The sequence below is a fragment of the Anas platyrhynchos genome, chromosome 1 (assembly GCF_047663525.1).
Source record: "Anas platyrhynchos isolate ZD024472 breed Pekin duck chromosome 1, IASCAAS_PekinDuck_T2T, whole genome shotgun sequence".
In the NCBI taxonomy this organism is placed as follows: domain Eukaryota; kingdom Metazoa; phylum Chordata; class Aves; order Anseriformes; family Anatidae; genus Anas; species Anas platyrhynchos.
The window spans coordinates 36,189,330-36,206,697 of NC_092587.1; the positions used below are offsets into that span (position 1 = coordinate 36,189,330).

At 45.3% G+C, this 17,368-nt stretch overlaps 1 long non-coding RNA gene across 2 annotated transcripts; it reads left to right on the forward strand.

Annotated features, from left to right (window-relative positions):
• The first annotated feature begins 615 nt into the window (after positions 1-615).
• Positions 616-16,332, forward strand: LOC106018782 (uncharacterized). 2 transcript variants are annotated; one of them, XR_003496848.3, is made up of 3 exons: positions 616-1,347; positions 2,208-14,195; positions 14,606-16,332. It is a non-coding gene; the product is annotated as an uncharacterized lncRNA (long non-coding RNA). The 2 variants fall into 2 exon arrangements; XR_011807473.1 differs by lacking the exons at positions 2,208-14,195; positions 14,606-16,332 and adding an exon at positions 1,583-2,198 and having other exon boundaries at positions 634-1,096; positions 1,176-1,347.
• The last annotated feature ends 1,036 nt before the right edge of the window (positions 16,333-17,368 follow it).

Genomic DNA, 17,368 nt, shown 5'->3' on the forward strand with positions numbered 1-17,368 from the left:
CCAGAAGGTTCACAGAGGCTCAACTGGAAAACACACTGGAGGTTTTCTCTCCTTTGTGTCTTCTCAGTCCATCAAAACCAAGGCAGCATTTGGAAAGTTAGCTGTGGACTGCTCTCATTTTTACACCATCAATAGGTTCACTAACTAATCCTCCTCCTCTTCCTCATTTTTCCCCTGCCACTTTGACAACCAATTTGCTTCATCTGCAGATGAAACCTGCAACCATATTGAAAGTGGAGCAAGACGTCCACAGCCCAAGACAAACTGCAGCCAAAGCAATTGCAAACGCAGCACTTTATTTTAGCTCTCACAGCATTGTCAGTCAAGAAGAAATCCATTAACATCATTGGAATTACACCAGCCCTAAGCTGGTTTCATGGAGATTGGCATCTAACTTTGGTGATGGTTTCATCTGCAAATTGAGCAGATAGAAGTCACTGGGAGATCATCAAATCAGAACTCAGCAACTATCATTTTCACTTTATTTTTACTTTCATTTTGAGAAATAACATAGTTTTTTATCCTTGCCAGAGTCTACAAGGACTAGTTTGAACTACTCCCACCACCTAAGACAATACTTTTTCTTTATAAGGTGAGCAGGCTGAATATAGCTTATCAATGCAGTTGTTCCTTTTCTCCTTTAATTCACCTCCTGACCTTTTGAAATTACTTTGCTCAGCAAAGGACAATAGGGCCAATCCAACTCCCATTAAAGTCAGCAGGAGTCCTTTCATTGACTTCAGCTGAAGTTGGGCTGGGCCCAATAAGACTAGCTTTAAGAGTTAAAAATAGTAACTCGTACAGACCTTTATCTTACCTCCTGTGGCTTGATAACTGACCTCCCATCGTGTTCGCTGGGGCAGGATCAGGCCCCTAAAGCTGAGTTAAGCTGTTATGGGCCTAATCCCATAACCCCAAACTTATAAAGTGGTTGCATTTCCTTTTTTCAATCACACAGGAATATTTGAGAAGGACTCATGACTTTTTGAATGGGGAAACGCTTCCGGCTGAACAGACTGAATTCATCTTCGGGCTGAGTTGTGCCCCAGAGCCTTCCCTTCTTAAAACAGGAAGATGACGGGGTCAAGGCTCAGAGGTGACCCCATGCATCTCCTTCACTCTTCTTCTTTCCTGCTCTGTCTTCGCACACGAGCACCATCCTGTTTCTTTGCCAGGTGACCCCAGCTCCCAGCCTCTGCAGTGTTTGCTGTCCCTTAAGATAAGTGCCACTGGTGTCCTCTACTGCCTGCCCGAAAGTGAGCAGAGCTGCTCCTGGAGGAGTTCAGCCCCAGCAGGTGCCCACAAGCAGGGTGGTAGTGTGGTCGCCTCTTGGTCTGATGGGAGGAGGTAGGCTGGATTTTGTTCTTTGTTACACCCTTGGACAGGTAGACTAAGCATTTGTTTTCTAAATAATGCTTAAAATATACCCTAACATGAGGAAATTTCCACCAACCATCAGTCTGTTTTATGATGTGGATTTTCCAGCAGCTCTGGACATGACACAAAGCTGTTTTTTTTTTCCTCTCTTTATTGCCTTTTCATGATGCTCTTTTTCCCTTTCTTTCTAATTACCTTATGACAGCTCTGTGTGGAAGACTTGTCTCTAGCACACTGAATTGTTTCACCACTGAGAGAAGAAAGAAGAAACTGCAAATCGCTGTTAAAATTACCACCTACCGTAGAGGTGGCTGCGTGTTTTATTCAGGAGACCCCAGATCACAAATTTTCTTTGGGTTAAAAATAAATCCACTTGCTGGCATCTGCGGAGAGCATTTTCCAATGTCAGAAAACTGCCCCGCAGTCAGAGTAATTTGTAGCAGCCACCCAGGGAAAGGTAGGCTCGACGCCACAGACACGCTGCGAGACAGGACGCAGCCCTGCTGCAGAGAGGCAGATGCTGTTCTCTGCTCACCCTGGTGTCATGAACCGTTCTCCTGTTTCAGCAGAGTCTAAATTTACCCACTCCCTTAAATATAGATATACAGAAAGAGCTCTCAGATATCCTCGGCTTCTCCCCGTGGGTGGAGGAAGAGCCCCCCTTGCTGCCTGACACCGTCAGCAGCGGTATTCTGTGTGCTCTCCCAAATGCACTGCAGCATCAACATCAGTCACTTCAAAGGGTTCTTTCATGTACCACATATTTTTTTATCCAGAAGGCACAAGCGAGAGGCAGATCTGGCTGAAACTGGCTTTTTTTTTTTTTTCAGCTTGCCACTTGTGTGGCCCCTTGGAAAGGTCTCAGAAGAGTGAACAAACTTTCCGTGCGAGCAGGTGTAAGATATAAAGCTTTTTCTGTCACCTGTTGTTAGCACTGCGAGGTAATTAATGGCTTTGTGTTGCTCTCAGGGGTGTGGGTCCTACTGAGTGCAGGATTCCCCCCCCTGCCTACAGCACAGAGCAGTCCTGTTCCCTGGGTGGGACGGTGAGCAGAGGTGGGCAGCTTCCAGTCGTCTCTGCTGGGACTCCTGCTCGTGTCTCAGGAGAAGCCTGCGGGCCCGACCAAAGCAGGGCACATTACGATGGGATGGGAAACACAACCAGCTTCACAACAAACTCTACAAGTGGCCAGGACACCATGTAGCTTTGTCATCTCTCCCAGGAGCAATGTTTTGAGGAGGAGGACAGCCACAGGTTGTTTCAGGAATCTGCATGCAGGAAAGCCCAAGGAGATATGTGCACCCTTCCTAGCCATGCAGGTTGTCTTTCTCCATCCCCGCCAACCCCGATGCAATGACAGGAGGAGCCAGCCCGGCCATGCCCCTGTTTTGGGAAACCTTTGATTCTGTGTGTCCAGACACGAGTGATGGAGCAGGTTCACAGGAATCTGCCAACACTGTGCAGCAATGCCTTCTGCAAGGCCTTGCTCTCTGCTAAGCGTGGAAGAAACCCATCAGAAATAGGCATCCGATTCGGTCAGTTAAGTGCCTGAAAAAAACAGTTGGGATAAACCCAGTCTACATCCTCAAAAATCACTAATCGAGCCTTTCCCCAGCTCTCTAATCTCCTGCAATCATGAGGTCTGGTTTAAAATAGTCGTTCGCTTTTCCCCCTAAGCAGGAATATTGAGTAAAATGTTATTGGGAATCTTCTGATAAGTCATGAGAGCTGATGACATTGCTTAGTGTTCAAGTGCCACCTAAAGCAACATTTGCTCCTAATGATTTATGTGCATGCAAATATTCTGGCAAATTCTCTGCTATTGGATCTCTGCAGGGAGAGACAAGCCAGATACTGCACTCTCCTGCTCACCAGAAGCCAGAAGAGCAGGGAAGGCACATACCAGATTTACTGCATATACCTTCGTTGGCCAAACAAGGCAGGCAGCCAACAGCCCATTCCATGCATCAGCCATGGCTTCATCTTGTTTTTGCAGTCAAATGAGAATGGCAAGGCACATGGTAGGAGGTTATAATTTGGACTCTTTTGATTCTTATTACAAAATTCAAAGTTTTTTTTTGTTTTGTTTTGTTTACATGCTTAAAGAACAGAGGCCAAGTTTCTTCATGCTCTTAATTACTTGGGTGCAACTAGCAAGAAAGTTTGCTTTTCTCATCTAGAAAGCATTCATCTGTAGCCAGTCACTTATAAAAGACTTTTGGGATAGTTTTTTCCATTTCTCTGTTCTTTGAATATTAAGCAGCAAGTAGAAACCGATCCCCTAGAGGATATAATGCTTTCTGCTGCCTTGGCCTGTCGTGTACTTACCAAAAACATTGATTTCCTTTGGACCCCCAGATATTGCCGTTTTCCTGATTGATTGAATGTGGCTGCATATTTCCAAAATACACAAAGGTGAGACAACCACAAATGTATAATTAATGAATTGTTCTGGCCCTATTTACTACAGAAGTTACCTGAGCTCTGGCTGGAAAACATATCCTTTCTGGTCTGGGCCAAATGCATGCCAACATGTAGTATATTTTCATTAGGTTACATGATATGAATGTTTTTAAGAATCACTTGTGTTCTCCCAGTCTGCCTGCCAGAAGTGTTGCCCAAATCCATTCCCTACTTAATCGTGAAGGAATGCTGTTCAAAAGATTTGGGGTCAGGAGTGCTCAATAAATCAATCCAGATACACTCCTAATGAGTGGTGAATTAAACAGCATTTGTTTTAAGATCAGAGGTCCTCTTGGGAGATTATTTTTTATTGCAAGCAGAATTGCTCACTTGCAGGTATCAAGAAGCTGGGAGTTAAGACCTGTTAAGAAGGTCCACAAAGGAATCTGGATCTTCTTTACTGAAAGCATCTGATTATGTGCAGGCAACGGTGATAAGTAGGTGAGACTCACGTCCTCCACTCGAACACCCTAGTTGCTGAATTAAGAAAGAAAAAAAGTGCAGCTTCAGGTGGGAGGAAGCTATTTATACACCCAGTATCTTACCTGTGCTGACCACAACACAGGACTTCAGAACAGGGAGCAGGGAGAGCACAGCTGAGGTGGAAAGGAGATGTCCAAAGCCCAGGCTCACCAGCAGGTACAGGCACCCACTTTCTGGTAGCTCGGAGCAGGGTGCTGGGTGCTCGCAGAAGAGCCTGCCCTCATCAGTGCTGGGCTCCTTTTCCTAGGGAAGGATGGAAGAAGAAGAGGGGGGCTTTTGCCACATTCAAGGACAACATGCAAAATCTCAAGCAAAAATGTACAAAGGAGAAAGGATTTTGCTTGCCTGCAATATCTTGAAAATTTGTGTTATTTTTTTTCAGAGCCTTGGAAATTAATGAATTCCAGTTTTCTGACCACTCCCTAACTCCCCATCAGCCACCCTTCTCTGATCAGGGCAGAAGGCTCACTTTCTCAGTGCCTTGCTCTTGGAAGTAGCAGGTGAATATAAAATACTTTCATGGAGCCTAAGATGCATCTTGAGGCTACTTTGCACAGGACTGAGAGCCCCTGAGCAAGCAGGAGAGAAGCAGGTCCCCTGCCAATAGCAAGAGAACCACACTTCATGCTAGGAAAAATTAAGAAACCCATGCATTCAGTAGGACCTGACCATACATCTCCCTTCTACATCATTAGGAAAAATGTAGCTAATTCCCTCAGCTGTTCTGAGAAAGTCAGTTAGGTCCTTTTCTGCTTGTACACAACAGCATTTTTTGGCCACACATTGCTCATTACAGTTTCATTTAATTCTGGTTTAATCAGATAGGCTGGCATTTCCTTTCCTGTGACAGTTCCATGCTTGGGCAGAAATATCCCCCAGCACAGCCATGTATCACACAGTCACTGAGGGGAAGGGAGCTGCCAGGTGAAGGAAGTGGGTGCAGATATTTGAAATATCCTCATAAGGAACAAGAGCTTTGAAGTTGCAGTCTCCCAGAATATTTAGCAATCCTTGCTCTGAAACTGAATTATTAACAAAAAACGTTTTTGTTGTTGGTTGATTATTTGTTTTTAATAAAGCAATTTAAGGCTGATGTGGGTCAAAACTTGGCATTTTCTCTCTGTAGGAAATCCTGACCTTTCCAGACAGTTTTTGTTCCAGAATGGAACAAAGACTACAAAAGTTTTACCTCTCCTGTAGAAACTAAATTCTGAACGTAATTTGTTCTCAGAAGCTCAGAGCATTGCTTTTCCCATTTTCTGAAAGCAAATGCAGCAGCCATATCGCACTATGGGAGTGCTCTCTTCTCAGTGTTGTCCAGTTTGAAGTTCAGTGGTGCCAGAGGTGACTCTGCAGCATCCTGTGACACCTGGCATGTAGAAACCCCTCAGTCCTATCCTTTCTGGAGCCACAAAAGCTGCCACATGCCCAGCTGTGCAGTGGAGCCTGGGAGCCATGCCTCTTACCCAGAGCTCTGCTGCCCACCAGGGTGCTCCCAGGAGATACTGATCCTGCAGGATCGCCCAGAAAGCTTCAGTCTGGGGCTGACAAATGTTTCTAGAATCAAAAGTATTTTCATGAAACATATGTGGTTTGACAAATTGCCACTAATCAATTACCAGTTCCTGACTAGTTAGGAATCGTGTTGTTTTGGTGGGCAAGGAAACACATTATGGGCTTGGGATGCTCATGGTGTTTTTCATACCAGTCACCAGCCTTAGAAAGAATATGTATCAAAGAAACAAACCTGTGCAGGAAGTGAGAATGATCTTCAAAAGCTCTGAGGTGATCGTATGGATATATTAGCCCGGGGAATGTCACTGATGGAATTATGAATGTACAGCTTGTACAGGACAGGAGAAGGGCTGAAGATCAAACATATGTCTGGAACAACACATTAGCATTATGGTTATTTGTGTTGGTTAGGCATCTACATCTCTTTCCTGTTCTAGACCTCACCTCCTTTTGAAAATGGGATTTAGACTCATAAGCTATCTGGGCACTTTTAATCATTTTATTGCAAATTAAAAACTCTCTTCCAGAAGTTACTTTGGTATTTGCTCATTCCCTGTTTTACAGGGAACAATATTCATCCCCACATATGTCAGTTCACAAGGAGAGACCATACAGAAAAAGATGTGGCTTATTATACAGCAGTGATGGATGGTTTCTTTATAGAAAACACTTGCACGTAAGAGAACAACTGTTGTGTATTAAATACATCCCCTGTATTGCGCTTAGAGTTCATACCTGTTGCTGAAGGAAAAATTCAAAGAGAGGAGGAAAGAACAAGCAAGCTCATGAAATGACATGAGATATCCACATAAATACCAAGGAATACACCATGACTTTTGTTATTACAAAGAGCACGTATGGCAGTCATGTTGACGTGGTGCTTGAGAAACTTGGCAAATGGATTGGTTTGTCAATTCTTGCCTGGGACTTTTTGTTCCTGTACAGAAGAAGAGGGAAGAAAATTCTGGGTATTGAGGAGTTAGTTACTCATAAAGCATTAATAGCTGGAGAGGTGCCAAATCATTATTGTTTTTTCTGGAAAGGGTATTAGGTATTATTCAACAAGATAAGATTTTCTTTCCATGTGTCCATACCAGCTCAATATTGGAAGATGAAACACATACCTAGGGGATTACAGGCCCAGAAATCACCTTTTCCAGGAAAATGATCTGAGTGAATCACTTCAGACAAAAATGTGTTGAAATGTTAAACAAGTGCTCTCTTGATTTAATGTTGTTGTTAATTATAAAAATAAGGCTCTGTGAAAATGGAAACAAGTTAAGACTGATATTGTTATATAGAATCAGTTTTTAAGGAAAACAATGAAACTGGGCACATTTTTTTGACCTCAAACTAATCTGAGAAAGAGGTAGAAAATGAATCAGGGGAAAATTGGTCCTGTATTCTTTTCCAGTGATGAAACAGCCAGAATTACCATAAGCTCATGGTTTCTGCCACAGGTCTGCTATCAAAGCCATGGCTTTGTAGATCTCCAGCTAGAAGAGTCATTTTCAAACCTGGGGCCAGAGTTTCTCTGGGCAGGTCTTGAACTGTTAGGAGAGCACAGCTTGGCCATGCCTTCAAAGAGAGACTCTTCCCAGAGTGGAGATTCCCCAGAGGCCCTCTGCAGCCTAGCAGCCCTTAGTTTATATTGCAAGTGAGTATACAAAACCACACAGGCCTGTGCAATGTCCCTTGTTTGGTCTTTTTAATTATTATTAGGGTCCTTCACGTGATGCTTCTGTTTCCTGAATTTCATACATTCAGGGAAGATGCTCTGTCTCCTTCCCTTTTCCCAGAAGCTCCCTTCGTACAATTAGTTCATAGACATACTCATGTGCATATGGACAAAATGGGATCTTAAAAAGGCAAGAGCCCAGTGCTGGTGGCTACTGACAGGTGAGAAAGAAGAACAGCTGAGATAGGAGAGCTCCAGACAGACCCCTACCAGCAGTAGAAGAGTGAAAGGAGCCAATTGCACTAGCCAGGATGCCTTTGCCAGTTACAGCCAATTTTGTTGTTTTTGTTGTAAAAAAATCTTTGAATTTGAAAGTTGAGAGAAACTGAGTGTTTGTGTCCAAGGAAGAAAATCCTGCTTTGGATTCAAGGAGTGAGGAAAGAGGGGAGAGTTTCTGGGAAGGAATATCTGACCACTTGGATAAGCCTCTGAGACACTGCTACACTTCTGCTCCTTAGTTAAAATAACTGGAATACTTCGGGGCTTTTTTGGACAGCAATGTGGTGGTGGAGCAGAAGGGGTGGAGAAGAAGAAGACTGATAGCAGCAAGTACTGGCAAGATTCTGTTAAGCTGTATCTAATAAAAGTAGCAACATAGATATCTCAAGCCTTTCTGCCAAGCCATAAGGGTGTGATTACTTTGCCTGGAACATGCTGTAATCCTCCCCGAATCCACACATATTTCAGGTAGAGGAGAACAACTTTCTCCATGCACCTTCTCCGTGTCTGGGCAGAGATCCACCAGGTTTTCCAAACTGATGCTTGGTCAGGTTTCCTGTCCTTGTTTCAGCTTTTCTTGTAAAGCTCTTTTACTTAAGTCCTGCTGAACCCATGTTAGCAGAGAGGTTAGTCCTTCCTGCTGTTTGACATGGGGCATTGAGTTTACCACGTCTCTGGACAGCAGGTTTACATTGGTCTCACCTAATTTTGCCATCAGGGGATCAAACTCAGACCAACAGACTGCCAGGAAATATTTGGCAAAAGGATTCAGGAATATTGAAGCGTATACGGGCAGCTTTAACATGCAGTCCTATAGGGAAACAAGGAAAGTACCACAGTATGAGTATGTTTTGGTCTGCACATACTTATAGGGTATGTACAGGCTTGTATTTAGAGAGAGAGAGATGGGGAGAGGGCAAGAGCAGACTCATCTGGGGAAAACCAAACAAGGCAGGATGAGGAGCGCTCAAGCCCCTTTACACAGGCTTGCGCTGGTCGGTGGCACAGCAACCACATTCCAAGTGGCTTCAGCAGTGGGATGGGCCTGTCGATTTCCCATTAAACCCCCAAAATGGCACAGGTACAGCGCCCTGTGTGCTTGGTCTCATCATGAAACCACTGCCAACAGCAGAAACACCCTTCCCGAGGCCAAGAAGCAGGGCAGCGGTGTGGCAAGAAGCCTTCCCAAGCAGCTGCAAGGCCCCGCGGGGCATGTCTCCGTGCTCAGGCAGCACCAGCCTCAGGCCCCACGTGGCCCCGATTCCCAGTGCTGCACAGGCAGCAGCCACCAGCCCTGGAAGCCAATTAGAAAGTCTGTAAAATGCCGTAAAAGGCAGTTTTCTGCTGGCTGCGTGGCCTGGTACTGATCACTATGGGCTCCAAGCCCAGGCCTTTCTTCTTTCGCTTCAATTACAGGGCCTTCAAAGCGTCTGGTGTTTTCAGTTGTGATTGTCATCACACTTCAATGCAGTGTGTGCCATGGCACGTGTGCGAGCGCAGCTGGGTTTCTCTACAAAACCAAAGATATTTGCTTTACAGGCCTGTACATACAGTCCCTCACAACCTGCCAACAGCCAAATGTGTTGGGCTACCATTTCTAGCAGAGGATCAAAGAGTACATTTAAATGCTTCTGATTCAACATACAAGTAACTACAGACAGTCACATGCAACTGGGGTGGCCGGGGAGTTTGTGAGAGGAAAAGGAGGTATTAAAAGAAGATGTATGATGGGTGTGCATTTGCAAATTTGGCTGGCTGTGTGAGCCTGCTGGGTGGGACGCATGCTTTTTGTGCATGGGACTGGAGATGGCCCCAGAAGGGTGCTGCCACTGCTTGGGCTAAAACCTCCTGCAGTGGTGGCCCCATCCTGCTGTATGTCCTGGGGACAAGCACCAGACCTGGCCAGGATGTCCCTTGTGGGGTACAGGTGAGCCCCTATCACTTAGCATGGAAGCACCAGGATCCGGGCAAAGGTTTTGGAGCTCCTGCTCTCTGAAGACCATCCTTGGCACTCTGAGGTGTGCAGGCAGGGTGGGCAGCCCCCAGGCCTGCTCCTCCATTTTGGTCCATGAGATGCAGAACTGACTTCCCTGCCAGCAGGGTCGGGGCCCAAACAGAGGGGAGGATTTCTGGTCATCCAGTGGGAACCACCTCTTTTTCTTGCTCCATGGTTCCGCTCAAGACAATGAGAAAGAAGCCAGGAAGACCCAAGGCAGGTAAACAAGCAGCCTGGTGTTGTGGCCACTTAGGCAAAAGGGGCAGGGAGCATTTGTCTTCTCATCCTACAGTCCTTCCTTTTTATAGCTTTGTGGCAGGAGAGGGAAAATCTGCACCCTGAAAAAAAAGAAAAAAGAAAAAAAAAAAAGAAGGAAAAAGAAAAAAAAAAAAAAAGGAAAAAGAAAAAAGAAAAAAAAAAAGAGAAAGAAAAGGAAAGAAAAAAAAAGAAAAAAAACCTGAAAATGATGATTAGAGCAGAACAAAAAGCATTATGTAGCACAGCCTGGAAACAGCTCCTTCTCCTCTGCCTCAGTGAGAATGTCACACAGGGAGGTAATGATGCTTAAAATGACCCATTTGTTGTGTTTTATTAATGTTATCATTTCATTTCTGTAAAATAGAGCATGTGTAATGGCTGTCATCTTGACTGACTTGTCAAGCCTCAACAGCTCTGTAGGGCCAGATCCTGCTCAGGGCTCCCTGCTGGCTCTTCTCATGAAGGATGAAACAGGATGAGCTTGGGGATGGGTCTCACTGCTCCTCCTGTCCCCAGGGCTGCCTCAGGCAACACTGGAGGATGTGCTGAACCCACGGAGGCAAAGGACAGACCCTACTCCAGGCACGGTGGCGTGGTGGCAATGTTGCCAGACTCTGCAAGACTCCAGGGCGCTTGTCTGCCAGAGCTGCTACCTGCTACACAGAGCAGATCAGCTTTGGCTTTCTTGATTTAATACACTATCCCGTTTAGCTGAGCACACAGTGCCTGCCTTAACTTCAATTTTTCTCGGTTTTACTTGGTTTGTGCTATGCTTGTGATGTTCTTTAAAAAGCCTTTTTCTTTTTTTCAGTGAATGTGTACAGTAGCAATTTACCAGATCAGAAGGGATTTACTTTCTTCTTTCTTTAATATATTTTAAAAACAAAATGTATCTCTTTTCTTTCCCAGGGTTAACATAAGAGACCCGATCTTGTAATAACCCTGTTTCCTGGTAATGATGCAGAACAATGGACAGTGGTATGGAATAATTCTTTCCATACAGGAGTTAGAGGCTGATTTCACTGCTGGTAAAAAATACGGGACTGTAGCAATTATCATAGCTTTAACCACTTCTCCACGGTTTGTGGATTTTTCTCTGATCCAGGATACTGCACGCGTAGCTGGGAAGTTGCAGCTAGCTGCAGTACCTGTCAGTTTGAATTCCAGCAAACAAGTTGCTCCAGAATCGTGGTGTTCTGGTAAATGACTCTTTTAACAGAAAACCTGCAATATTCTGCTGACAAACACCTCTCAAAAACTTAATTTTACCCTCTTTGCCCAGACAATGGGTTTTAGCCATAAGCTAGAAAGACGGTGAGAAGGTGGTCAGTCATCCAAATAGATGTGAGTTCAGCCAGAGCCCTGCAGCACTCACACGGGCAGAGGTGATCCTGCCCCACTATGGGAGAGGGGGAGATTAGCTTGCACCCAGGATGGGATAAGCCAGATTTCTCCAGAGAGTTGGCTGCTGAACTCCGATGAAGTCAGAGTCGATTAAAATAGAAAAAAAGCATCTTCAGCAATCTGGGCTTGATGGGCTGGGCTCCTTCAGAAGCATTTAGACATTTGGGATCAGGCAAACACAGCATTTCATGAAAACAGCACCAGGTGCTGCCCCGCTGCACACATGGGCTCAAAGGGACATTGGCAAAGGGGACACTGCCCTGGGCTGGACCCAGAGACTGTGCTTCTGATTTTGTTTCCTCTCCTATTGACCACAGGCAGCTGATCAACAGGCACATTCCCTTTCCTGTTTTGCTTTGTTGTGACTGGTAAAGTAACAATAAAATCAGCTGTGGTTAAATCACATTTTACCTTATTGGCAGAGAGAGTGAAAGTTTGTCATGCTTGATTAACAAATGTTGATTGATTAGAAGAAACGAATTAGGTTTCTCTGCCCCACTGCACTGGCTCCTGATGTACTAAATATTTGCAGGAGACAAGGGCCCTCCGTTTCACTGCCATTTTTTTTTTCTGTTGGTGTTTTAAAAGGCAGGTCTGACACTGCCACGGGAGGAGGCTGGGGATGAGGTGCGAGCTTCCTCAGCACCCATCGCAGGGGTTGTGTGGGCAGGGAGGGTGGCAGGGAGGCTGGGTGCATGCAAAGTGCTGGGGGAGTGAGTGTTTGCAAGGTGAGAGTGAGACCTGTGTGTGGTAGCAGGCATGGGCTTGTGTGAGCACGTGTGTGTATGAGATGTGGGTTGGTGAGGTGTCTGTGTGTGCAAGGCTGAAAACGTGTGTGGGTGTAAGCATGTGAGATGTGAGTGTGCAAGGTGGATGTGTGAGGGTGCGAGGTGTATCAGCATGAGTATGCTAGCAGCATGGGTGATGTGTGTGTCTGAGCTCTGAGTGTGTGCATGCTGATGAAACAGATGTCACTGAAGCTTCATGATAAGATATGGTCATAGAGGCTAACCAAATGACTTCTCAGACAGTCCCCTAAAAGTAAATTAGCGAGTTTTAGCCTGGGATATTCTAAAACAAACACACATTGGTTATCGGTCCATTTTGGTATGCACCAGTCATCACCAATTGCTGGAATAAATAATAACAATAAAAACCTTTAAATACATGAGTCATGGGAAGAGCTGGGATATATCACTAACACATAGTTGACAATATTTCCTGCATCGGTTCACAAACCGCTGGGATGTCCCTGGTGAACTATGCACAGTCCATCGTGCTCGCAAGGGGAATATGTGTGCCGTCAGTCATTGGCAGCACAGCAGGGGAACCAACAGTGAAATAAAAGCCTCGGTGCACACAGCGGAGGTTGTGGGATGCTTGAAAACTCCTCAAACAGCTGAAATGTTGCCGCCAAGCAGATAATCCAGAAATTGAGTCAGGCCCTGGGATGCAGAAGGCTGCCTCATTTGTGTGAAATCCTGTGCTAGCCCCTGGGAAGACCCCCTGCATCCTATGGAAAGGGCTTGTTTGGTAAGAGGAGAATCTGTGGACTCTTGTCAGCATTTGAGATCTATAAACAGAGATTTGAGGGAGAAAAATTCAATCTAGAACAGATTGCTGGAGAGGGAAAGGGGAAAAGTTGAATTCTTTAGTAGAGCTACAATAACTACTTGTAGGGAACAGCTTGTCTCTGCTATTTGCAAGAGTAAGCTTGCTTTCCTACAGTGATACACAGTCAATGTACAGTATGTCAGAAGTTACCTGATAAACAGTGGGTATGTCTTTGGAAATTACGCAATTTTACATTTGTTTTTAGGTTTTACACACTGAGAGAGCTGGGGTTGTTCAGCCTGGAGAAGGGAAGGCTACCGGGAAACCTTATAGTGGCCTTCCAGTGCCTAAAGAAAGCATATTAGAAAGATGGGTATTGACTCTTCATCAGGGAGTGTAGGGATAGGACAAGAAGTAATAGTTTTAAACCAAAAGAGGGTAGATTTAGATTAGATATACAAAATAAATTCTTCACTCAGAGGGTGGTGAGGCTCTGGAACAGGCTGTCCAGAGAAGTTGTGGCTGCCCCATTCCTGGAAGTGTTCAAGGCCAGATTTGGATGGGGTTTTGAGGAACCTGGTCTAGTGGAAAATGTCCCAGCCCATGGCTGTGGGATTGGAACTAGCTGGTCTTTAAGGTCCCTTCCAACCCAAACCATTCTGTGATTCTGTGATTCTTTTAGCAGAACCAAAAATTGTGATAAGGGAAGTTTGACTTATTCTATGGCAAACCACTCACTAGACCAAGAAAGTCAGCATCTGTGCACCCTCAAGAGCTTTCGTCCTTCTGTCTGCAGAATTAACCACAGTTGTACTTGTCAGACGAGTCACCTTTCAGGATACACTCAGATCCTGTGGTATGAACAAATCCCACACTGTGGGAGCTGACACCTCTGAGGAGACCAACTGGAAAGCAGAACCTTTCCCATGATACTCTTTCTGTTCAGGAAAGCAAGATTTTATCTCCTATGTAACACAAAGGAATGCCAGGGAAAAGCTCTGCCATTTTTGTCTCCCAGCAGATACAATAAAAGAAATGACTTAATAAGTTTAAAAAATATTTACAGTTATTCCATGTGGTTTCTTCAGGTTACTGCACATTAGTATCAACACAGATCACAGGTCTTGTTTTGTTGTTGGGAGTATATTGTGCAGCTCCTCTCCAAGGCTCTTGTCCTTCTTCAGTAAGGTAAGTACATAGGTCTTTGCTGATGGAGAGCTTAAACCACTTGATTTTCCACCCTAATAGATGCCAAGCCTTTAAAACTCAGCAAACGTGGCCACATCAGTACCAACTGCACCACATGTGAAAGCCCACAATTGTCTGACTCTGTTGCAAACAAAATCTTATTCATGGGAATGTTCATGGGAAAGTTAACGGGAAAGTTCACTCGACTCCACCTTTTAAATGAAGACAGACAGCAGATATGAAAATGGCTTTTGTTTTCAATTTCATTCCATATGGTTGTGGGGTGGATGCAGGATCAAGCTATTTGTATCCAAAAGGGAACATTCTTCCTCTAGATATGAAACATCCAAGTATTTGCAAAAGTTAAATTTTAAGAGAAGTGAATAATTCTGCTTTTACTACCTTTTCAGCTGCCCTGGAAATATAGACCATCCTGCACTAATAAGTTCCATTTCGGGAGTCTCTTTTGTTTTGAAAAGCAGATGAAGAAGTTCAACCCATAGCCTTTCCAGATAAGAGAAGGAAGCATGCCTTTATGCATACAAATATAAGAATCTGTCAATAATTTGCATATGGATACTCTGCATGCATAATTATGTGCCTGTGTCATCACTTGTGCATTTTGATGTTGGTTATTCAACACCTAGTTAACCACCCAAATGCATGTATCTTTGCACTGTGCTATTATTTTTAAGCTCAGCCTAATCGGAATCCTATAAATATGATTGTTAAAAATTGCAATAAAATAAATTCTGTACTCTAAAGTACAATGCAGTTGACTCTGGGATGAAACACTTGGCTCTGTGGAGATAATTTTAAAAACCCTGTCTGAATGAAACTGGATGAAGATAAAGATATATCAGTAAATTGAATGCAACATATGAACATGAATCTTTGACAAGAAAATTTATGCAATTTTATGAAGTTTTGCTGTGTAATGAAAATGAAAAGATATTCTCAGTTTAGCATGAAGGGGGAAGAGCCCTTTACTTCAGAGTCACCCCCTGCCCAGCCTCCAGGTTCTCCCACCACTTCACCTCCTCACCCTCCCGTTTCTCTCTTTCCACACTGCTTCTCCAGCCAGGGAGCTTTCCAAACTCTGCTGTATCCCTTGGAAGCTGGTCTTCAATCTCCTTGTGACAGGGGCAGGAAGGTGTGGTGAAGGGTGGTGGGAAGAACTTTAACATGACCATGATGCCGAGGGTCCTGGGTATCCTTGGGGGCTGCAGGAGGAGAATCTGTGGCCCCAGGGCCATGAGATGCTGTGAAGCTGCTCTCTGCTACTCGGGACCTGTGGAGAAGCTGTGCTGGGGTGCTTGGGGTGAGGCACTGGAAGGGGAGGTTTGGGAATTTCTGGGTTCTCCCATGCCACGGAGCCTCACTCCCTGCATGCCGAGGCAAGAAAGGAGTGAGGAACATGTAAATGATGATGGTCACCGTGGTGAGAAGAGACATAATACTGTGCCATGAGCAACCAGACCTGGAGTTTGCATTGGATATTGACTTTCATGGCAGAAACGTTGCGTGTTAGGAGCTGGCTGCAACACGACATTGCTCTGATGACGCCAGAAGCGAGTGGATGATGTAGAAGGGAAACTGAGGCTGCACCAGGGATCAGCACCAGCTCCAGGAGACCTTTCTGTTCTCACCTTTGGTCAGTCAGGAGTAACTAAATCATGCAAAAATGTGGAAGAGGAGTATCTGTTCATCTCTCACATGGCCAGAGCTCAGCCTGGCCAGACTCCTGGGTGGCTGCAAGTGCAGGGCCAGCAAGGCGCCAGCCCTACAGCAGAGGCAGGTCCCCACGAGGAGACATCTGTGTCTGCACCGGCTCGGAGGCCAGAGCACCACCAGCTCTGTTCCCCTGGTGAAGCGTGGTGCTCCGAGGAGCTGTGTGTGGCTTTCCCTGGAGAAGGCCCGCTGGCTGGTCCCAGTGACTCGCTGGAGCAGATAATGGTGTCTGGAAAGGCAGCTGTTATCTCTCGTGCCGTCTGGACGCCGGGGCTCCCTTCCTGTCTGGCCGGAGCACAGCCCTGCTCCTCCAGGCCGCGCTCGACACTGTCTGCTCATAGCCACTGAGAGCCAGATGCTGATCCCCGTCCCACAGACCCCTCACACAAAACTGCAGCCACCTTTCCTTTTTTTTTTTTTCTCTTCTTCTTTTATTTTTTTCCCCAAATAAATATTTTTGAAAGCAAAGAGGAATAAATTCACTCTTGTAATATGTGTCAAGTGAAGAAAATCTGTGTTACAATGCACGCTTTCTACATGAGAGATGGAAATAGCTTTGATATGAGGTAAAAGCATCAATGGGGAAGATCAGTGCCCCTCCCAGCCTCCTTCTCTTCCCACAGCAATGCCAAGGGCTGACCCACACGGACCCTGCACACTTGTCCTCAGAGAACAGCAAGAGGACATTTTTGTTGCTGAGAAGGTGCCCAATGTTGTGTCCTGAAATGGTTTCAACCTGCGTAGTGTGTACACCAAGCAAAAAGGTAGAGGCTTTTCTCCTCTCTCTTTTCTGAAACACTACAGTGTTCTGGGAAAATACACCTTGGAAGTGCCTTGCAGGGGCTGACGTTTCCTTCAGCAGCCTGCAGCACCAACAACTATAGTAGAAGCCTCCAGCAAGCAGCTTGAGCACAGAGCCTGCAGGATTTGTTTTGTACAACTTCAAAATGTAGATGCATGGCCACTGACAAGTGGTCTGAGCTCCCTATATACAACTGACCACGCTGAGAGGTGCCTTGACCTGCTCCAGTGAATGACAAAATCCTGGCCGTGACTGAAGTCAGCAGGTTAGCCATGGGCTTCTGAATGATTGGGATGCCAGTACAGCAGTGCTCATAGTGCACATTGCTCATGGCACATGGGAGACAAGCAGAAAAGGACAGGCAGATGGGAGTCGTGCACACTGCTGAAATATTCACCACCGAATACAAGTGTCTACTCAGAGATACTGTCATCTGCACCATTTGGCAATACTCACAGCCACTGTCAGCACTCCTTCCTTTTTGTTATTATTTGCTTTGGGACTTTATTCTTGTAACGCTGCTCTGTACAGAAATCTCCTTAATCCATTTCAGGCGGGCAATGGGTACCAGCACCCTCTCCCATCCCTCAGCTGTGCTAGTTGAGGATTACAAATGAGGGCCATCTGTAGTCCCTACTAT